Source organism: Leptopilina boulardi, unplaced genomic scaffold, assembly GCF_019393585.1.
Source record: "Leptopilina boulardi isolate dan_hultmark-lab unplaced genomic scaffold, ZJU_Lbou_2.1 LbouV2_229, whole genome shotgun sequence".
NCBI classification, from domain to species: Eukaryota; Metazoa; Arthropoda; class Insecta; order Hymenoptera; family Figitidae; genus Leptopilina; species Leptopilina boulardi.
The window spans coordinates 1958138-1983425 of NW_026137784.1; the positions used below are offsets into that span (position 1 = coordinate 1958138).

The 25288-nt window shown below is 28.7% G+C and overlaps 1 long non-coding RNA gene across 1 annotated transcript in view; it reads right to left on the reverse strand.

Moving 5' to 3' along the window:
* Window positions 1-25288, reverse strand: part of LOC127280006 (uncharacterized) — a 70556-nt gene that overhangs the window by 32875 nt on the left and 12393 nt on the right. Inside the window, exons 3-5 of the long non-coding RNA XR_007842762.1 lie at window positions 23946-24018; window positions 20810-21017; window positions 20422-20623 (exon numbers count right to left, since the gene is read on the reverse strand). This is a non-coding gene — a long non-coding RNA (uncharacterized LOC127280006). The remainder of the gene's footprint in view (window positions 1-20421; window positions 20624-20809; window positions 21018-23945; window positions 24019-25288) is intronic.

Here is a 25288-nt window from a genome sequence, read left to right on the forward strand (position 1 = left end):
GTTCTCCGCGAGACAGATCGAGATCAGTCAGAAGAAAAATTAGGTGCAAGCGGAAAAAAAGTAACAAAGACTCCTTCGCGCGAAAACTTGTTATTTTAAATCCTTGAGCAAGAGAAACGCTAATGTAATATACATTCATGAGCGCCAAATCAACCCTTTCCATTGTCTGGTAGAATTTGCTAGGAATACAATAGTTGTGTCCCTACTCTCTTTCTCTTTGCATCCTTCTCATCTTTGACCCCTCTCTCTCACTCTCTTTCTCTCTTCCTCCCTCTACTATTCACCAGTCATGCGTTAGCACGAAAAGCCTCAGTGATTTATTTGCAGCACATAATTGGTCCATTTCTCTCGTGGCTCTTGTAAAAGTAAGGGTAGAGATTTGGTTAGCTGTGCTCGACGCTTAAGGAGAATAAAAACCAAAAAAAAAACGAAAAACGTAAACGGATGGACGCTAGAGAAAATAAGGTGTGAAAATTAGCAGCTTTACACTTAGGTAATGCTTTTTTTCTCTTTCTTTTTTTTTTTTTTTAATCCATTTGGAAACTTTTGAAGCGAGAGAAGATAAAAATGGGTAGAGTTCCCTGGATGATGAAATAGTCAGATAATTAGCGAGGATACGGTTGCACATCTTGGAAAAAAATAATAAAATAAAACAAACTCAACAGTCAGTTATTAAAGCTTCTATCTCGAAATTTGTTTTTGAAATGTGAATGTCTAATTTAGCTGAAATTAATTAATAAAAAAGGTAGATTTAAAATTGAATATGAAAAATTAGTTTTTTTTTTTTAAACAACACCTCAAAAGAAGATTAAAATCCCCAACTGTATAATTAAATGAAGAAAAGTTAAATATATTAAACATCATGAGCAAATATTGATACACGAAAAAATAATTTGAAAATTAAAAAAAAGGGGATAAACAAAATTAAAAAAGAAGAAACTTTCACTACACTTTCACTACATTTTCACTGTACTTTCATTACACTTTCATTTCCCGAAATGAAAACGAAATGAAAGTGAAGTGAATTTGAAGTGAAAGTGAAATAAAGTTATAGAATATTACCCCTGGTCGCATTAGAGAACTAATTTACAACTTCTTTGGCAAAAAAAAAGAAATATCAATTGGGAATAGTAATAAATTCGTTCTTTCGTATTCAACGTGTCCCCAGAGGTTTTCATTTTCTTTTTACTAAAAAAAAAAAAAAACGGGGTTTTTTTCTTTCTTTTTTCCAAAGTCAAGATCATTCCTTGCGTGTTCGATTGTTCGTAAGAAACGTGACCGGCTTTTTTGTGGCGTTGATCACGAGATCTTTTTTAACATTCTCTTCTCTATATATCTATATATCCATCCTCTACTTTTCTTTTTATTCTAAATGTGAACCGGAATTAGAACCAGAACTTAATAGTCGTTCCTCTTGTGGTTTCAGATTTCACAAAAGTCGATTGAGAGAGAGAGAGAGAGAAAAAAACAACCAGTCACTAAAAGAGACTTGGATTTCCGTTACTTCGTGACTGGATTAACGAAAGAAAGAACATAAACACGAACAACGACTGTGAGACCATTTTTTTATAATACCCTTGCTACCCGGAAAAGCAAGTCGTCAAACAAAGCCTGACTTAAAAATGCAAAACTAAACTGGATTTTTTTTCTTTCTCTCTCTCTCTCTCACTCTCTTTTTCTTCCACCTTTTTCCACAAGCTTCAACATTTTCCTTTCTTGCGTACTTTTCTATGTTCCGTATAACTCCCTTTTACTCTCGCGCGCGCTCCCATCATTCTACTTTTTCTCTTTCAGCTTTAGTATATCAATCCTTTTTTCCCTTGTTGCTCCATTATTTACCGGCTAGGGAGTTTGTTAATACACTTTAGCCACCAGTAAAGTTTTTCCAAGTATTTTCCGGGATTTTAAATATAATGCGTTCCCTTGGTAAAATTTAGGTCGTCGCACACGTGTATTTTTAATTTTATTTAAAACTACAAAAATCTTTTATAAAAACTTACATTTATTTTTCATTTTTATATTTTCATCTTTATATTTTCATATTTTTCTAAATCTCAATTTTCTATAATCAAATATTATAAGTCGAAATGGGGAAAAAAAGTCGTAGAATAAGAATGAGTAAAGCTACTACTTTAATAGAAATAAAGTAGATTCTACTCTCAACTAAGTACCATTAGCCGGCAAAGCAGATTTTTTTCTTACCATTCGCGATGTATAAAAATTCTACTTTACCATCAGTCGGTATAGTAGAATCCACTTTTTTTTGTCAAATATCACTAATTTTATTTTATAATTACTTTGTTAATTTCAATTTTTCTGTCTTAAAAATAGGATTATTGATTTTTAAACAGAATTTTCTATTTTTATTCAGTAAACAAAGGAGTGAATAGCAATTTTATTCGTGAGAGTTTATAACTCTTTTTTTTGAAGAATTGTGACGCACGTGTGAATGATAGGAACAAGAATTTGACAAATTAGGCGAAACAACAACAAAAGGTGTAGACAGTGTGGGCGTGACCACCCAAAGTGGGAGAAGAAAAAAGTAGGCGTGACAACTGTAATGGGTGTTTCTAGTCAAATAGGCGTATACAAAGTGGGCGTAACTTCTAAAGTGGGCGTTTATGATCAAAGAGGCGTGTACAAAGTAGGCGTGACTTCTAAAGTGGGCGTTTCTAATCCAATATTCGTGTACATAGTAGGCGTAACTTTTACAGTAGGCGTTTATGATCAAATGGGCGTAACTTCTAAAGTGGGCGTTTCTAATCAAATAGGCGTGTACATAGTAGGCGTAACTTTTTTTTCTCAACTAAGTACCATTGGCCGGCAAAGCAGATTTTTTTCTTACCATTCGCGATGCATAAAAATTCTACTTTACCATCAGTCGGTATAGTAGAATCCTCTTTTTTTTGTTAAATATTACTAATTTTATTTTATAATTTTTTGATTTTTAAACAGAATTTTCTATTTTTATTCAGTAAACAAAGCAGTGAATATCAATTTTATTCGTGAGAGTTTATATCTCTTTTTATTTTGAAGAATTATGACGCGCGTGTGAATGATAGGAACAAGAATTTGGCTGCAACCCTTGTGATGCATATTTATGTGTATGAATATTCTCACGCAGGATCTTTACCAAACATAAACTAGGCGAACATTGTTCAGACTATCGAACTTCTGCTATCAAATTACCCCCCGACTATTAACCGCTTCTGTTTCGTTCTTGTAAAACTGCCTTTGAGAACTATACGTATCACGGTTAACGGTCGACCAAGCCATTAGAGTTCTAGTTTGCCACGCCTTTGTCCTTTGATCGGCAATATAGCCTATATAACGATTAGACAATGTGCGAAAACAGATAATTAAAAAAAAAAAAAAAAAATCTCTAACGAATCTATAAATATTTTTTTTTTTGTAAATTCAAACAAAAGAATTTTTAATTTTATTAAAATTAATAGAAAAAAAGAACTTAAATTTTATAATAAAATTAAGATCAATGTTCAAAAAAGTTAGAAAATAATTCAGGAAAACTTGTCTGATAGATCAACATGAGAAAGTTTTGCCATCACTGAGAAACTCATTACCGCACCCCTCAAGACATCTAGAACGTGTGAAGAAGTTACGCAATCTCATTCCCTCTTAGCGACCACAACTGTCGCTTTAAATGTCACACGACTTCCGTCACATCGACATTCACATACACCAAAAAGGTAAAACGACTTGAAACTTTTTAAAAAGAAACGCCAACAAAAACAAAAAATATAGTAAAAATAAATAAAAATATAATAAAATTAAAAGAAAGGAAAAAATTAACCATATAAAAATAAATAAATAAATAAATAACATCTGCTATTTTGTAAAAGCAACAAATTGGGACTAAACATGTGACAATCGATATAAGGATTTCAGCCTGAACCTCGGGAACCCATTAAATGAAGATAACGCCAAAAAAAAGAGAGTAGACAAAAATAGAAAAAAAAACCCCCGAGAGAAACGAGAAAATAGGACAAGAATGGAATGGAAAGTGTTGGACCAGAAGGGAAAAAAGATCGTAGCTGACTGTTGGATGAGATGTCACGAGACTGAACTCTCCTCTGTTAATAAAAAGTAATCCGTATACTCGAGTTCCATTTTATTTTCTGGTTCTACATATATCAACAACATGAATATATATATATATATATATATATATACGAATCCCTTACGCACGTACTGTATACTATCAAAAAGCTATGCATAGAATACAGACTCAGCGACACGTTATTAATGCATTCTTAGTATTCTGTACACATAATCCAGGTGAAGCATATGTGAGCAAAAAAAAAAATGATCACAAGCTAGTCTTTTAATAAAAGAAAAAAAAATAGTTTATTAAATTTTTTCACTTTTTCATATAGTATCATATCTATTTTCAAAATGCAATTCAAGTTTTGTAAAATTTTCAAAAAAAAAAAAACCAGTATAAAGTGTAAAATTATTCAAAGTAACATCAAAAAGTTAAACTGAAAGTTTAAAACATTTTACAAAACTGTTTTGTATATTATACGAAATTGAATATTGTAAATTAATATTATTGTCTATGTAGAAAAAGTTTATTCAAATTTAATAAATTTTTTTCCTTTTAAGTATTATAATAGGATTATTTTTTTTTCTAATTTTCTACTTGAGAAATATTAGAATTATATGCGACACGCCAATTTTCTATCAACTAGATCCCCCAGATGCTGCGGGTAATGTAACTCAATCTTCCGCTGATACCTCGGCATGTCCTTCATTTTGTAGATATTCGAAGCTGCATTTGATGGAAGGATTGAGAAAGTTGATGGAAAGACGATGGAGTGATAGCGAAAAGACGATGAAAGGTTACCAGACAGGACACACTCACTCCAGAAATATATATATATATATATATATATGGGTATATATGCGAAAAGAATTTCATCAAATAGAAAAAGACGTAAACCGACTATCTATTGATAGCAAAGGAATAAAAGTCGATGTAATCCACAAACTGAGAATATTGAATTAGAAGAACTTGTTTCAAAAATATATATTGGATTAAAGTTTTTTCATTAAAAAAAAAGAAACAAAATATTCTTCGACATAAACTCAACTTTTTTTTCAAAACATAAAAAAAAATATCTAATTTCATTTTATTTTTAGAAACAAACTTTTTTGATCTTCATCTTATTTATAAAAAAAACCGCCAAGGATTCTTTTGCACTGAGGGAAAAAAAAAAAAATCGCCAACGTTATTCCATAAAAATTCTTTCTCAAAGAGAGAACAAAAACAAACTTTGAAAAACCTTGATTGAAAAAGCGGATAAGATAGGGAAGTCAACATAAAAATATAATGAGAAACTAAAATATCAAGAAGCAGAAAATGAATAACACAAATACAATTTGTATATTCCTTAAAGAAAAAAAAATTTTCTTTAATATCTAATTCTCAGCTTTAAATTAATAATGTTTTCTTTGCATTTTAATTGTCCGCGTTGCTCGTATTTTCCCAAAATCCCTGGTCAGATTAGGCAAATAAGATAATGTGTATTCAACGTAACTTCACTGCTTATATTCACTTTTGAACACTCCACAAATGTTGCCTTATCTTGTTTTTTCAGAATATTCTTTTTATAATTAAATTGGACCCTTCTAAAATTTAATTTTCATGCATAACCTGACAAAGAAAGTATGTAACATTTTCACTCAAGTGCTTATACACATTGTATAGCAATGTGAAAAGAAAGTGGGAAAAAATAGTTTTCTCACGATTACTTCATTGTTAAATTCAATCTTTTTACCGTTGACTAAAATACCGTAATTTGTAACAACAAGTGATACCAAAAAACAAAAAAATTTATTAATTTTAAATTTTGTTTGACTTAAAAATATGTAGAATTTTAAGAAGACATGTCACAAAGAAATTTAAAAATTAGGCGAAACAACAAAAAGAGGTGTAGGCAATGTGGGCGTGACCACCCAAAGTGGGAGGAGAAAAAAGTAGGCGTGACAACTGTAATGGGCGTTTCTAATCAAATAGGCGTATATAAAGTGGGCGTAACTTCTAAAGTGGGCGTTTATGATCAAATAGGCGTGTGCAAAGTAGGCATGACTTCCGAAGCGGGCGTTTCTAATCAACTAGGCGTGTACAAAGTAGGCGTGTCTTCTGAAGCGGGCGTTTCTAATCAAATAGGCGTGTACAAAGTAGGCGTAACTTTTACAGTGGGCGTTTTTTATCAAATGGGCGTATACAAAGTGGGCGTAACTTCTACAGTGGGCGTTTATGATCAAATGGGCGTAACTTCTAAAGTGGGTGTTTCTAATCAAATAGGCGTGTACAAAGTGGGCGTACCTACTGCAATGAACGTTTCTAATTAAATTTTCCTATTTTCCTTAATTACACTTATTTTTCTCTAAATAAATCGACGTTTTTTACCGTATACATTATTGTAACAACTCGGAAGAAAAATATAGGACACTTGTAGGTAAATGAATGAATAAAAGGAATTTAAAGGAAGTAAAGTACGACAATTGCAATGCAGACAATATACAACACAGTTAAGAAAAGGATTTTGTGCTTCGAATACACATTTGCCTAGCTCAGTGAGTTGGAATATGTTTTCTCGTGGAGAGATATCCTCTTAAAATAAAAAGAATAGCCCTCAAGAACTCTGCGATTCTAACGGAAAAAAATAAATAAAAATAAAAAAAAACACATTGTACTTCTTCTATTTCCTTCTTTACGGAATTCAATGTAATTGGAACCTGATTGGGGCATTAGTCCTATAGTCGATCTCGTTGATTCAATGTCTATTTTAAAAGATAAAAGAGAAGACGAGGAAACAGATGGGGATTGAGACACCTTGACGCCTGACAGCTTGAGAGAAACTCAAAGACTTCGAACCATTCAAGATTGTAATGAGATCTCTAGGATCACTCCTAAGATATTCCTAAATCCCGTTACGTCGTTATCTTTAATGCGAAGCTTTCCGGATTTAATCGACATTTGGATCGGATATACCTAAAAATGCCAGACAAACGGAAATGAAAAGTTAATCAGCTCGCTTTCTCTCCATTTTATTTTCAACCTTTTTCCCCTCTTCTCAATCCCTAATTCCATCATTTCTGAAAAATTTCCTCATATCGAGTTCCTCTTGACGGTTCTATAAAATTTTTTTCAATTTAGGATAAAATAAGAGAGAGAGAGATATATATATATATAAAATAAATCCCCTTTTTTGCAAAGTTGTTAAAAAAAATTTTCTCTTTCTTTCTCTAATTATTGGAAATTATTTAATATCAAAAGAATATAATTATAAATAATTTAAATTAAAAGGAGCTTCTAATTATATTATATATATATATATCTCGAATATTGAAGTAATTTTACAGCATCGCTTAATTTCCTTTGAAAAGGGTTTCTACACTCGGTGAAATTTAATGTAAACGCGTTTCACTAACGAGAGAATTACAAAATTTTCCTTGCTTGCGCTTAAACTTGCAAAAGAACATTTGTAAATTTAACGGCTTTAAGTTACACAATACAAAGTGAATTTTCAGTTTGTCTCTCAGGTCGAATGATAAAATCAAAAAAGCATATGCCAAAGGACTCAACGTTTTATTATTGTCGTTTCACTTTTTAACTCTATAAATCCACGACATTGCAAAAGCATCTCTTGTAAACGACGCAAATCCATTTTACGTCAAATGTCTACAAAAATCGTCGAACGTCAAAGTTTGACGAGAAAGAAATAAATTCACATTTATCGTCGACATTTCCGCAATTTTTCTTATTTTACAATATTATATATACAAATATTGTAAAATGCGCGAACTATTTGAATTTTGCTTTTCTTAAATATTTATAAATTTTTCTTTTATTATTAAAAAAGAAATCATTAACCTTAAAAGACTAAAATTGTCGACAAGTTGAATTTTGTTTTATCACTTTTCAAATACATTGTTATAAAAAAAAAATATATATATATATATATCACCGAGAAATTTAATACATTTTTAAAAACAAATAATAAAAGAAAAAAAATCGAACATAGAAATAGTTTTAAAAAAACAGGATTAAATTTTTAAAAAATATTTAAAAAAGAGTAAATAAAATACAAAAAATAAAAATGAATTTTAAAAAATAGATAAAATAAATATGTGCAATATTTTGAAATTGTCAATTATATTTAGAAAACTATTGAAAAAACAAAAAAAGAATATAGTTGGACTGTAAATGACAAACAAGAAGCAACTGACAAACAATAAAATTAACAAAATAATGTAAATATGCAAAATATTCATGAACAAGTCAGATAAACAATATAAAACCATAAATGTAAAGAATTTAAAAATGAAAAAACAGTAAATATTTTAAAACAAAAAAAATTAAATATTTCAACGTTTATGCAAATTGCAAGTTAATCGGTATGCTTTGGACGTGAGAGAAAGAATGTTGAAAATTTTAATATAAACGCAAAAGTCCTCTTGGGAGCCCATTACATTTTAGATAATAAAAATAAAAAGTAGTGAGTTGTAACGCATTGTACAAACATTGCGCATAAACATTGGATTACCGAATGAATACATTAATCCGAAAATATTATGCGGAGCACGGTACTCAGATGTGTTGTAGAAAAAAAAAGAATATAAAAAAAAGACACGTATAGCGACAAGACTCGTTACGATGTCGCTGTTACGCATTCTACGTGGTACTTTGTGGACGCTTTATACGTTGTACGCCTTCTCGTTGAAATCCGCACAGTTAAAAAAAGAAAACTTAAACCACAAGAATCAACCATCAAGCACCTATGAAAATTTTATTCTAAATACCAAGCACAACTAGAAAAAATAATAATAATTATATCATTTCCAAATGTGATTAAAAAAAATTTTCCTAAAAACAATTTTTTTCACAAAGAAATTTAAAAATTAGGCGAAACAACAAAAAGAGGTGTAGGCAATGTGGGCGTGACCACCCAAAGTGGGAGGAGAAAAAAGTAGGCGTGACAACTGTAATGGGCGTTTCTAGTCAAATAGGCGTATACAAAGTGGGCGTAACTTCTAAAGTGGGCGTTTATGATCAAATAGGCGTGTAAAAAGTAGGCGTAACTTCTACAGTGGGCGTTTATGATCAAATGGGCGTAACTTCTAAAGTGGGCGTTTCTAACCAAATAGGTGTGTACAAAGTGGGCGTAAATTCTACAGTAGGCGTTTATGATCAAATAGGCGTATACAAAGTGGGCGTAACTTGTAAAGTGGGCGATTCTAATCAAATAGGCGTGTACAAAGTGAGTGTTTCTAATTAAATAGGCGTGTACAAAGTGGGCGTAACTCCTTAAATGGGCGTTTTAACCAAATAGGTGTAACTACTACAATGAACGTTTCTAATCAAATTTTCCTATTATTTTTAATAATTATACTCATTTTTCTCTAAAGAAATTGACGTTTCTTGCAGTATACAATATTGTAACAACTCGACTCGTTACGATGTCGATGTTACGCATTCTACGTGGTACTTTGTGGACGCTTTATGTGTTGTACGCCTTCTCGTTGAAATCCGCACAGTTAAAAAAAGAAAACTTAAACCACAAGAATCAACCGTCAAGCACCTATGAAAATTTTATTCTAAATACCAAGTACAACTATAAAAATAATAATAACTATATCATTTCCAAATGTGATTAAAAAAAACCTTTCTAAACAAAATTTTTTTTCTTAAAAAATTTTCTAAACGTAAAAAATGAGAAAAGAAAATATAAATTTTTTTTTATTAAAGCTTGTCTTCTATGTTGAGTTAATATCCCTTGTAAAAGGCGATCAGTCCAAAAACTATTAATATTAAATGTTTTAAGTGCCTCGAAAGAGAATGTTCTTCGCTTTCAACAATAAAGATTCAACAATGATATAGATTCATTTGAATTTTAGCACCGCGTGTATTATAATAGCCCATGACGTATAGAATAATATCAGAAACATTGTTAGTGTAATTTATGATATTTCCTTTCACACATACACATACAATTTTTCTCAAAAACCCATTTTGATTGGAAAAATAATAAAATACTCTCCCGCCAATCAATATCAACATTTTTCACATCATACCAATCATTAAAAAAAAAAATTTATATTCGTAACAGAATATCGGGAAAACGAGAATTCATATAAACGAGTACACAACAAATTTAGGGGGAAAAAAACCCTAGAAATATTGAGTAAAATAATGATGCTTTTAGAAGCAAAAAATAGTTTTTTTTAAAAAAAAGTCAAATGAGGTTTGACATAGAAAGATTTTTTTTATTGCCTTCACTCCTGAGGTATCAATAAAAATATAAGAATTGTTTGTCTAAATTTAGGTTTCTAAAATTTATATTTGTAAGAAAATCAAGTGAATTTATCATGTCCGACTAAAGCTGACATTTACTACTGCTCTTCGAGTTTTAAGAATTTAAAAATATTTTGTCTGGCTAAAATTATCTTTTATTACTGACACAAATAATTACAATCAAGCATTTTGTCTGACCAAAAATGACTTCTTCTACTGATTCGAACTTTACGAGAATATATATATATAAATGTTCTGTCTGACTGCAAGTTACATGGCCTACTGATTTTTAAACTACTAAGTTGCGTCTGACTAAAAATTACTTTTACTACTAATTTCCTAATTACTACAATTTATATTATTCCATCTGACCAAAACTATTTTTACTACTGATTTTCTAATTACTTAAATTTATAATCTTCTGTCTGATTACAATGAGACTTGTACTACTGAGACAACAGTTTTAAAAAATTAATTCTCTCTCTGACAAAAACTATTTTCACTACTGATATTCTAATTACAAAAATTTATAACGTTCCATTTACCCAAAACTACTTTATACTACTGATTTTCTAATTATTAAAATGTATCATATTTAGTCTGACTAGAACTAGACTTTTACTACTGAGGCCAAAATTTGAAAAATTTATAATTTTCTGTCTGACCAAAACTGTTTTTTACTACTGATTTTCTATTTACTAAAATTAATAATCGGTTCAATGAAAATTCTGTAAATCAATAATTCGAACAAATAAAATTCGGCTGAATGAAAATTAAATCAAATAAAATTCTATCAAACGAAAATTCTAACAATTGATTTTTACAATTCATTCATGCATCCCTTTCGAAAATAAGAATCATTTAGCATAAATTAAAACAAAGGAAAATCTAACTGTTGGGAAATAGCTCACAAAAATACAAATATATATATATATATAGAAATAATTCTAAAATAAAATATAATTCCCAACGAAATTGTAAATACATACACAGCTATTTCCACTGTTTCATATACAATCAAGAAGCACAATGCAACTTTGTTTTCTCATTTATCATTCAGAACTTCAAGTTAACTGTATGTACGTCGTTAAATGTTCTGCCAATAGAACTCAAATTACGCTTTCACATTTTCCGACACCTCATATATATATATATATATATATATATATAAACATGTATAGTCACAAATGAGAGGAGGTGAGGAAGTAATATGGCGTGTGGCAAAAGTGAGGGATCGAATGGCTTTTGACGTATTCACATCTCTCTCTTTATGTATATTCTGTGCGAAGCCGGTTTAACATGTGTTGGGGAGTTCGTACATAAGCCGGACGAGCATGAAACGTATTAAACGTTTATTAACATGGAAATAAGGGGTAGAACCGTAGCATAAATTTTGCACTGCTTCTCGTTTGGCGCATGCATAATATACAAAAACAAATTAAAATCCGGCTTTCGCGACTGCATTTCAAAAGCAAAATATACATATATATATATACTCATCTGACATTTGAATGTTTAGAAATTACTATAATAATATAATATTATAACGAGAGGCCAATTAAAATAACAATCCTACAAAGTTGCGATATCTTTTGACATTAATCTGTCTTCAATGTTAAAACGAAGGATTAAAATTTATACAAAAGTTGTTAATGACGAAAAAAAAAAACTAAAAATATAAAAATTCTGAACTAAACGAATTTTTAAATAGCACTATTACCGAATTTTCAATTCACAGAATTTTTATGTTACAAAATTTTTTTAATACAGTTTTTTTTATACAAAAGAATTATAATTTAACTAAATTTTAATGACCAAAATTTCCCCAAAATTTTAAAAATTTTCATTTGTCCAAAAATCCAAATGACATAACCAACAAAAAGATTTTGGCGCGAATTTTAAAGAATTAACCAATCAGAAAGTAAACAGTAACAGAAAATTGCGATTGGTCAATTTTTAAATTCCCCATCGAAATCTTTTTCTTGATTATGTTTTTTCGGTCATTTTCATTTTCGGACAAATGAAAATTCGCCGATTTAACTTAATTCTATTAAATAAAAATTCGGTAACAGACTCCTAATCAGTAAAATAAAAAAAAATCCGTATAAAATTCTTTCAAATGCAAATTCTAATAAGTGAATTTTATTATTCTATAAAATTGTCAAAAAACCCTACAAATACCATTTTAAATGTATCAAATAATAATTAATTCTATAGGAATAATTTTTTATATAAATTTATAATTAAATCGCATCATATTACAATATAATTTCGATTCTAGCTATCATGAATATATTGTAATTAAACATATATATTCTCTTTCATTATGCTAATTAACATTCACGCATTCAATCAATTAATTTTTCAATCAAACGAAATACAATTTAATTTTTGTTAAAATATGTAGGTATTATTTTCACAATTACATATATATGAAAACAAACTAAATTCAATGCATTCAACAAAACGAAATTTGTGTCATGGGAAATTAACATTGGAAATAAATGCCATTTGAAAACCGTGGGAGGTGTTATCAATTTAAATTAACTTCATTCTTTATGAGGAGCAATTGATGTGAGACTTAAAACATTCAATTTAAGCCGCAGTTAAAACGGTCATAAAATCTCGACATAGTATTGCTATATACCCTTTTAACGTCAAGCTCATTAATTGTCGCCACGAATTTCATTTAAGGAAAAAGGTGGTAATGTCATAAATTATCCCCGCACATTGTTGAAGAGAAAGGACACACGCAGATTTTAGATTTAATTACATTCTTAATTAATTTTACTTTTATTTCGTAATTACCGTCGTCGTCGTCGTCGTTGTCATATCCCTATTCTTTATGTACTTTCAAAATGGGGAACTTTAGAATTAAAGACGATTATGAGAATAATAAGGCATGAAAAAAAAACCCCCCTCCCGGTGACAAATGATTGATTTCTTTTATTCCAAAAGAATATGATAAAAGAATATGTTACAAAATATCTAACAAAGAAACAAAATTATTAAAATTTCACCCACTTTCTTTTTATACGAATTTTTATATAACACTAATTTTTAGCTACCGAATTTTCGTTTGGTAGAATTTTTGGATTTTTATTTTATAGTCTTTTTTTTGTGATTCGAATTTTTATTTTGGTGATAAGTTGTGGACATCAGGTGCAAAAAATTTATTAATTTTAAATTTTGTTTGACTTAAAAATATGTAGAATTTTAAGAAGGCATGTCACAAAGAAATTTAAAAATTAGGCGAAACAACAAAAAGAGGTGTAGGCAATGTGGGCGTGACCACCCAAGGTGGGAGGAGAAAAAAGTAGGCGTGACAACTGTAATGGGCGTTTCTAGTCAAATAGGCGTATACAAAGTGGGCGTCTATGATCAAATAAGAGTGTAAAAAGTAGGCGTAACTTATAAAGTGGGCGTTTTTAATCAAATAGGCGTGTACAAAGTAGGCGTAACTTATAAAGTGGGCGTTTTTAATCAAATAGGCGTGTACAAAGTAGGCGTAACTTCTACAGTGGACGTTTATGATTAAATGGGCGTAACTTTTTAAGTGGGCGTTTCTAATCAAATAGGCGTGTACAAAGTGGGCGTTTATGATCAAATGGGCGTGTACAAAGTAGGCGTAACTTATAAAGTGGGCGTTTCTAATCAAATAGGCGTGTACAAAGTAGGCGTAACTTCTACAGTGGGCGTTTATGATCAAATGGGCGTATACAAAGTGGGCGTAACTTCTACAGTAGGCGCTCATTAATAAGTTCGTACAAATAAAAATTCGGACAAATTAAAATTCGTTTGAATTGAAATTTCTGTCATTTAAAAATTCGAATCACATAAATAAATTGTTTCGTTTGTATTTAGGAGAAATTTTTTTTTTTTGTTTCTTTTGGTGATAAGTTGTGGACATCAGGTGCATTCTATTTGTTCATTTTTGTCCAGTTGAACTTTTCTGATGGTCGTTATTCGTACTACAAAAGAGAGACGCGTCTTGAAACGAAAATGAAGAATAATGGAACTACGTGACGTTCTTTGTAAGCGTGCAAATGCGCGTAAAGACGTATATTAGAATTAAAGGGCGCTCTGAGATGAATTAATCGACACTTAAATCAGCCTCTAAATATTCCTGTCTCGTGTTTAACGCCTTTTACTTTGAGCTGTTTACATCTGTCATAATTTAAAAGTCATTTATCAATTTTCATTAATCAAGAGAATTTAGCAGTGTTCGCAATTATATCATCACAAGTTTCTTATCATCGTTATTATAGCAAACATTAAAAGCTTTATTTATTAATTAATTAACTTTTAATTAATATAATTTTTCAAAATCAATAGGTAAAACAAATTGCAGTTAGACAGAAAAATTTTCATTTTTAGGCAAAAATAATACAAAAACTATTCGAAATAGATGAGAGAATTATTTCAGTAGTAAAAATCAGTTTTAGTCAGACCCCTATTTTACCAGACAATCGTGAAACCAAAAATAATTATTAAAATAATATTTAATTTATCCATAAAAACATGAGTTCACACCCGCAGAGAAATTATATATTTGTCTCAGAGCTAAATAAACATTTTTTTATTGTAAATAAATGTTTACTTACACCAAATAAAATGGGCTGAGAGACAAATATATATGTTTTTGATAAAAAATAAAATATTTCTCTGGTTGTAAAATTATTATTTAATTTATTTTTTTGTTTTGGACATTTTTATAAATTTAAAAAAAAAATTTCTCGAAGTCAGCAAAGAACAAAAATGTGAGAAGAGAAATATTTTGAAAAAAATTAACAGTAGTTTAGTTTCACAAGTAATTCCAAGCAGATGTTTTTTGCGATAACCCTTGAGTTAACCCTTTTCTTACATCTACTCTTCAATTTGGAAGATGTTTATCGATTATTTCTTGTGAAGAGCGGAGTTAAGTTTACTATAAGATGTTCATTTCAGTTGGGGAACGTAAGATGAAAGTTAAGAGCCAGGGACGCTCTGGTGGTCACACAGTAGTACGTGATACCCATAAATTTTCAGTCTCTGCGACAAGGGAAGTATGTCCTACGTTCACCCTCACGAGCGGATTTTCAACCTACCCCTGTTTCTCCTACCTTCGTTTCTACTACGAATTCTCTCTCTTTCTCTCTCTCTCTCTATATATATATACAGATATATATTCGTTTCAATACCCTTATCCAGTTTGTCTGAATTTTTATGGAGATTGACGACACGCCCAAGTCTCATAAAAATCCTCTCAATCGCGAGCGTGATTTTCATTACCTATAATTTTTTACGTATCTATCACAAACTGAAATTTCATAATATCGTGTAACTATCACAATGGAATTTATTGAGATTCGTGAAACACATAAAAAAGAAAAGAAAAATGCGACGAAAGAAAACTTGAGAATTTTTAAGATATAGACGATAAAAAAAAAAAAAAAAAATTTCATTGCTGATGAATTGTAAAAATTTTCCCCTGGTTTATTGAACTGTGAAATAAAATTATAATTAATCATTTGACTTCAAAGTTGTTTTTTTCACGCTGCACTAAAAGAAATTGAATAATCAATTTATCAAAAAAAAAAGAAGAAAAAAAGTGTTTTAACAAATTTCGACGCATAATCAAAAAATATTTCAGTACGCAGTAAGTTTTATTAATTTTAAAAAGGAAATATTTAGAAGACAAAAGATTAATTTTTTCCATAAAAATTGAAAATGAAAATTTTTTTACAAATTTTTCTCTAATTACCAAAAAAAGAAATTCCCAAATGAAAATTAAAAAATAATTTCATTTAGTGAGAGGAAATTTTAATCCTCAAGGGAAGATGATTTACTAAGTATATACTGAAGGAAATTCAATATATAATGAGGATATTCTATACTTCCATTTGGATTTCAAATTATATCAAAGAAGTTACACTCAAATTTCGAACTTTATCAAGCTTTCAAAATATTAAGATCTCTGAAATACTCAAGTTACTCAATTGAAATAGAAGACATAAAAGATTCCAATTATAAATGGAAACTTAAACTAATAAATTATTTAAACTATTTAAAACTAGATTTTATTTCACCTTTCTAATCTAATTCTCTCAAAAAAAAAAAAAAATTCATTTCTAAACTATATTTAATTTTAGTAATTAAATATTTCATACCCTTTCAAAAAATTTAGAACTAATTTCAAATATAACATAAACTCTAGTTATAAAGCACCTTATGACAAAAAAATATTCTAAAATTTAGAATATATTCTACACTTAGAGAAATGAGAATTTGTCTCCGAGTTTACTAACTCTTGTTGCAAAAATATTTTATTTCATTTAAATAAAAAATTTATATGAGCCAAAGAAAAATTTATTTATGACAAATAAAATTTTTATTTACGACAAATATAAATAAGTTACTAGGCTTTAAGACAAACCCACTTGGAAAGATTCCCTGGAAATTGCCACCTGGAAATTCTATCAGAATTCCGCCGGAACTTCCAACGTAATTCCGTCGGAATTACATCGGAATTTCAAAGAATTTCCGATGGGATTCCAACGGAATTTCGACGGAATTAGGAATCTAAAAATTTTGAAAAAAATTATTTGGAATTCCGTCGGAACTCCGTCGGAATCCCATCGGAAATTCTTTGGAACTCCGGTGGAATTCCGATGGAATTACGTTGGAAGTTCCGGCGGAATTCTGATAGAACCTCCAGAGGGCACTTTCCGGGGAATCTTTCCAAGAGAAAACTTTCGCTGTTTTAGTGAAACATATCGCTGTACCAGTGAAACTTATCGCTATTTCAGGTAAAGATTTTTATTCTCAAAGAATATTTTTATTCGTGTATTTCCAAGAAAAATAGTTCGAAAAAAAATATTATTTTATTAAATTGAAAATATATAAAATTAAAATATATTTAATTTTTCTTTTTGCATATATATTGAAATTCTCGCGTATATATAAAATGTAAATATCTAATTTTTAAATATTCATTTTTTTTTTCTTTCATCTTTCTCTTTATTACTTTCTGTCTGTCCCATCGTTTGACCGCATCTCTCTATCTCTATCTCTCTTTCTCTTTCATCCCTCGTGTAAATTCTTAGTCGTCACACGAAGTCAATAGCATTGAATCGAAATCGAATAATCTGAAACGCGTCTGTATAGGATTGAACTGGAAATACTAGTTTGCATTATACCCGCGTGATTAATTAACTTCATTCCATTCGCTTCTGAGCCAATAAGACCTATAGAAACACTGCTAATGTAATCAACATTATCCAGTTAGCTTTAATTACACTGAAAATATTATATATTCAGTTTGTGAATATTTCTCATTATTGAAATAATTATATATCATATTTCTTCATTATAATTATTCAAATTTTTCCAACTACTTTACAACTATATTTTATTTTATTTAAATAACAAAATTTATTAAAGCCAAAGAAAAATTTATTTATAACGAATTAAAATTTTTTATTTATTTTTAATTTTACTCGTAACAAATATTAAATATTATTTGAATAAATTAAATGGTATTTTTTTCAAATACAGAAATTATTATTTGATAATAGTTAAGTAGAATATTTGAATTTTTTTTTTTCATATTTCAAAAAATCCTGATTTTTGTTGTGATAAAATTTTCCCTCCACCGTTCCCATTATATATAAGATTCAACCTTTTCGTAGACATAAAAAACACGTGTCTCGCTAGTTTTTTCTTTTTTTTTATGTACTACAACATATTGTGAAGGCGAAAAAAAAATCGTAAGAGAAACGCCTATATACCTATACACACCGTTTCTTGTTAAGTATACTCTTGAGTATCCATTTTTCTCCGAGAAGTAATAGTAACAGAAGCGAGAAAGAAAAAAGCAAGAGGGAGAGAGAAAAAAAAAAGAGAGAGAGAGAGAGAGAGAAAAAAAAGAAAGACAAAAAAAAAGAAATGACAGGGAAAAAAAAAGAAAACCTACATTCGTAACAACTGTTACAAAAACTAACAGTAGTAACAGTATAGCTATAGTCAGCCACGACCGCAGACGCGCCACAGAATAATTCAAGTAGGTGCAGTAAAGCTGCTCCAGACTCTGACAAAGCCTAACGAAGCCTCTGCAGTAGGCACTAGTGACGAGGCCCAACTTCACTCTCTCTCTCTCTCTCTACTTTACTCACTGAGTTAGACTGAATTTCATACATCCACGGAATTTCAAGCTAAGTGCCCTGTTGTTGCTCATACGAGAAAGAGAGTTTCTTTTTTTTTCCCCTTTATTTTTTCAAACCACTTTCCCCCATTTCTTTTTTCCGCCTAGTTTCTTTTAAAAGAATCATCGCTAAATTAGATTAAATCTCAACGAGCATTTTTCACGTATATATAAAAATAAATAATCTTTATATTCATTCGTTAAATATTTCTATTCAAAAATTATTGAATCAATATTAACGAATGGTAATTTAATTATTCTCAATCAACTTGACAAAATCTTTAAAATTAAAAAAGAAAAAAAAATAATAATTCTCTTCACTAAGAAATGTATAATAGATGGAGGGCAATTAAAATGATTTAAGAGAGTAATACAGATAATAATTTATATCCCGTCAGTGTTAAGACTTGTATAAAGTTCCTTTCTTTCAAGAATTTTTCTTTTCTATTTTTTTTTTTTACCCCTTTTTTTGCTTCTCTAGCAATGAAGTCGACCTGTGACCGGAATCGCAATATTTCGAGATGCTTTCCACAAGGTTGCCTTTGAAAACCTTCTTCCTAACTCTCGCGCTAGAATCATTTTATTCGTACTCGAAGAACCATGCAGTTCCACATGAAAGGAAGACAATTCAATATATTTTTCGGCAAATCGCGTATTTTTTTTTTTTTTTTACAAATATTACCGAATTTTGATAGATTAAAACTGAGCGCAAAAAAAAATATTATCACACAAAAATAAAATTCTAATTTTAGTTCACTATTGAAAAATTCAAATAAATATTCTATATATATATATATATTATATGAAAGTATAATAATAAAATATTCCAAAAAATTTGAAATTTGAATGATGATAATGTGTTTCAAAAATTATTACAAATATTTCTCTTTACTTTTCGTTTTTATAGAAGGGAGAAAAATTTCCAGACCGAATAATCGCCTTAAGAGTTTTACAAGTTCGAAAAGTCAATACTTGTCTTTCTTTCGGATGAAAGCAACTTGACCATCTGTGAAAACAATTTCGTGTATCAAGAAGAGACCTCCACCAGAGGACAATCATATTTTGTCAGACGTTTGAAATTTCACAAGAAACTATCAACCATAGGTGTTCAAAAAAAAAAAAAATTTCCCCTCTTTTTACAACTTTTTTTTCAAAAAAATAGTTACGAAAATACGATTTACTTGGTTTTTTTTAAAAAAATAAATAATTCAAATTATTGAAAGCAATTGAAAGAATCAGTGTGGAATCCATATATATATCACAGATAAACTAATTTATTCGCAAAATAATTAATTTCTGTTAAGTCTATAAACTAGTACAGCTAATACTATAGACGAATGTAAATAGAAGCTTAATTAATCTAGTGAAACATCAAGTCTTGGAGTACAAAGATGACAGAACCATAGAAACTAATTCTACTTCGGAAATGAGAATAGACTTCTATCCGAAGAACAATTTATAATGACATATATCCTCAAAGATCAACTCTCGTTTCATGTATAAAAGTATATAATTAAAAAAAATTAATAAAAAAAAATATGTATATATTTTTTAGAAATAAAAACATACACAGAAAATTAAAAGGCATTAAAATAATGAGCGTTGCAGCTTATTTTAATACCTTATAATTTTCTGTGTATTTTCTAAGTCGATAATAATTTATAAAATATGTTTTTATTTCCAAAATTATTTTTTTTAATCAGATAAAAAACAAAGTTGTTCCCTACTTTTTCGAATGTAACTTGAAAAATAATAGAAACAAATCCAAGGGATATCTTTCATAACTTTATACGAAAAATAATAAATCATAAAAGAAAACATTATTTCAATTGCTGGCAAATATCATAAGTTCAACAAATAAATAAAAACAGAGAAATAAATAATAAAATATAAATTAATTTATTAAAAAGGAACTTACCATTTGTTGTCTAGAAGTAGTACCCCCAAGGTGATTGGAAAATTCACACGATTTTAAAAACACGCACTGATTCTAAACTTTTTAAAAAATTTTCTCTTTTAAAATTCACCAAAAATTGTCACTTTTTGTTAATAAATGAAATTCAAATAACTGATGTTTGTAATTTTAATTGTCACTATTCACATTATTTCCTTAAATGGCGCTGAAAATAAAAATAAGTTTAAATTAAAAAAAAAAACATTGGCAACTGCGTTTTATTTTTATTTAATAAATATTGTATTACTATAAAATATTGAATTACATTAATGTGGAAAATTACTCATCAAAAAAGAAAATGCTACAACTAAATTAGTATAATAAAATTTTTCCAAAAAAATAAAATATTTACCTAAATAACGAATTTTCAGCTTCAAAAAAAATTCTCCCAAACAAAATAGCCCTCGGAGATCCCTACTTTCAAATTAAATTTCCATTAAAAAAAATGTGAAAAATAATCGTAAAAATAGACCGAGTTCTAAAAAGTATGGAGAATTATTCAAGATAAGATACTTTCGCCCTTATCATTGAAGTGACACCACAAGCCATCAAGGATAGATCTGCAAAAAAATAATTAATTCTCAATTAATTAAAATTAATTTTATAAAATTTTTATTTAGTATTATTTACTGTACTCAAATATAAAATTTGAATAAACTAACAATAATTTGCAAACAATTACATTTATAATTTTTTTTTGAAACGAAATGCTACTAATTTTTTTTCCTGTTATGAACGCAGCCTAACGACACGAAAACAAAACAAAGTGACTTGCTTCGGCAACCATGTTTATTTTCACTATATATATATATAATGAATACTGTCAGCGCTGTACTAACATCTTGAACCGGTCGGTAATATAGAAAACTATAAAAAATTTCATTTCCAAATTTAAAAAAAATAAGTGTGGCAACGAGATTAAACCAAAGGTAATCGATCAACACAAAAATCTTGAAATAGTTTTCGAAAACTCGACGTCAATATGAACGACAATTTTTCTAACTGACTCCCTATAGAGTAATTTAAAAAATAATCAGTTTCATGACTATTATCAAATAAATATTTACTTGAGCCAAATAATTTTTATTTAAATTAAATAAATTGTACTTGAACGAAATAATTTTTATTTAAATTAAATAAATTGTACTTGAACCAATAATTTTTTGTATTTGAAATAAATACCATTTCATTGACTCAAATAATAATTATTTGATACAAATAAATATTTATTCGATAATAATAAAATAACCAATTATTTGAATCAAATAAATTTTTTTCCATAAAAAAAAATTTCTTTTTTTGCATAAATTTAGAATAAACTGACAATAATTTCCAAACAATTAAATTTAAAAATATACAATACAAAATGCCACATTATTGACAATTGTTGAAATTTTACACAGGAATAATATCAAAACCTAACCTCAATTATTGATTTACTCTGTTCAAGAATTGTCGTGGACCAGTTAATTATAACAATTCTTGAACAGAATACATCTATGATTGAGGTTATGTTTTGATACTATTCCGGTGCAAAATTTCAGCAATTGGCAATATTGTGACTATACTATGTACACAGGCCTACACTACACGATCGCGGATCGTTCGAATAACGATACGAAAACAAATAAACAAAGTGACAGCTCCGACAGCCATGTTTATTTTGACTATTATACATACATATATATATATATATATATATAGGTATAGTGGATACTGTTAGCAGTGGCGCTGTATACTAACATGTTAAATCTATAACTGGTCGGTAACATAGAAAACTATAAAAAAATTTCATTTACAAATTTGACAAAAATAAGTTTGACATTGAGATTAGATCGAAAGTAATCAAATAACACAAAAAGCTTGAAAATATGACTTATAATTTTCGAGAAATCGACGGCGATATGAACGCCAATTTTTCTGACTGGCTCCCTAGACCACGGAGTAAGACGTTGTCACGTCAAAACAGTAATTATTTAAATATAAAGTTCATGAAAAACTAAACTATTAACAAATTAATGGTTCTTATTTAAAAAAAAAAAAAAAAAAATAAAAAAGGAAAACAAAATTTTTTAATTGCATTACATAACTTGTTACTTAAGTAACAACATTGCATTTTCAGCAACGATTTGAATTATCTACACTGAAAAAAAAATTTATTTGATTCAAATACCGGTGTATTTGGTTATTATCAAATAAATATTTACTTGAATCAAATATTTCTTATTTGAATCAAATATATAGTATTTGAATCAAATATTTCAGTATTTGAAGCAAATACCATTTATTTGATTCAAATAAGAAATATTTGATTCAAGTAAATATTTATTTGATAATAACCAAATACACCGGTATTTGAATCAAATAAATTTTTTTTTCAGTGTACTAAAGTTCAACGAATTTCCAACCAAATAACAGAACTTTCAACAAAAGAGGTATATAACTCAAGTTGAAACGCGCGCTGGAGAACAGTAATCTAGTTTTCGAAACTTCACTTGTCAGAACAATGTGAAAAGAATTCTAGAGATTAGGTCTAATAATCCAAAAGTGACTCAAATTGACATAGAAGGGACTGATAAGTCGTTGATTAACTACCACGAGACAATAAAGAACACCACCTAATATAAATACACTTTAGAAAAAAAAAAGAAACATTTCATCTACCGAATTTTTGTCAAAAATTTTTATTTTAGTCATTTTATTTAAAAGAATATTAGTTAGAATTCTTATTCAATCGAATGATTCAAATTTTAAAATGACAGAAATTTCAATTCACCAAAATTATTTAATTTTTAATTTAAAACCATAGAAATTCAAAAAAAAAACAAAATTACTGTGGGGAATATTTCTGCATTCTTTTTTAAATTAAACTTCTTTAGCAAAAAAGTTTTTAACACTCGAAGTATTAAAAAACAAAATAACGACATTTTTTTTCTAAAAAAAAAGCAAAAATAATAATAAAAAAAAAAGTCGGTCAAGACGAATAGTGAAATAAATTTAGATTGCAGTGGCAAACCAAGAAACTCTTAAAGAATATGGGTCTTCCCATTAAAACTACTAAAATGGCGCGCGGTTCATTGGATGAAAGTGGTTCATCAGGAGTTGAAAAGTTTACAACTTCTACAAACTTCATGTCTCATTGTTAGACCTCTTCCCCGTTAAAACGCTCATGAGTATAAGGAATCTACAATTCTCAAGTTTACCTAAAGAGACATCGTGAATCACGCATAAAACTTGATATTTTATGATAAAGTAAAATATATTTTTCACGACAATTTACGTTATATATAGCTATATTTTAATTTGACACTTGCTTTTTGAAAAAGCAATCAGTTTTGACAGTTAAAACAAAAGCTTAATTTTTTTTTTTTAAATACCCATTTTTAAAGGCGTCTATTCAAACTTATAGTATATTTTTTCTTACGATTTTCATAGACTCAATATAAATATTTTTTTTTTACGATTTGTTATAACTGAAAAACACTCACCGAAATTATGATCCATTATAAGGAATACATCAGTTTTCAAAAGAGAATTTCCATCTTTATAATTCATCTAAATCTGAAACAAATAAAAAAGTATATTTTTGAAACTTATTTGATTAAAAACAAATTATAATTGTAAAGTTATTTTAGAAATCTATTTCGCTAAAAATTTTTTCGTTTTAAACGATCATAATAGTTTAAAGCAGATATAGTGGAATATTAAGTGTAATGGCAAAAATATACATTTCAAGACATGAACACATTCTTTTTTTAGCAAATAAATAATGGGAATAATGTCACGTGCTACTACTCAAACTTTAACGTTCTATATTCACAACGGTATGTCACTTTCTCGTTATAAGTTATGACATTTTGTACTCTATATATATATATATATATATATATATTTGAACGCAGTTACACGTGTCGAGTGCCTATCAACTATCGGAAAAATTTCAAACGACTGTCCATAGGAACGTGACCAGCCATGAAATAAAAGCACTTGCCCATAGTTTCGTTCTACTAAACTTTTCACATAACTCTTCATTTAAAGTTATAAAAACAAACAAATAAAATCACTATATTATGCTTTTTCATATAATTTTAAATACATAAAATAGGCATTCTTTTTCTATAAATAAAACACAATTCTCTTTTAAATACTCTTCTATATTTAAACATAATTCAAATTATTCAACATCGTTTAATAATTTTCGTATAATTGATTCAAATAATGTCGATATATTTTTTAAAATTATTAATATTAAACGTTTAGAATTTAATTTCCTTCATTACCGACTGATCGTAAAGAAGATTCCTACATTACCAACTGTCGGTATAAACCGGTTAAATGTTAATTTTACTACCGACTGATCGTAAAAGAAGATTCCTATATTTCCAGCGATTGGTAAAAGGTCTAAATGTTAATTTCCTTCATTACCGGCTGATCGTAAAGGAGATTCCTACATTACCAACAGTCGGTAAAACCTAGTGTTCCTACATTACCAACGGTCGATATAAACTAGATAACGTTAATTTTATTACCGACTTATGGAAAAAGAAGATTCGTATATTTCTAGCGATTGGTAAAAGGTCTGAATGTTAATTTCCTTTATTACCGACTGATCGTAAAGGAGATTCCTACATTACCAACGGTCGAGATAAACCAGATAACGTTAATTTTATTACCGACTGATCGTAAAAGAAGATTTCTATATTTCCAGCGATTGGTAAAAGGTCTGAATGTTAATTTCCTTCATTACCGGCTGATCGTAAAGGAGATTCCTACATTACCAACGGTCGGTATAAACCGATTAAATGTTAATTTTACTACCGACTGATCGTAA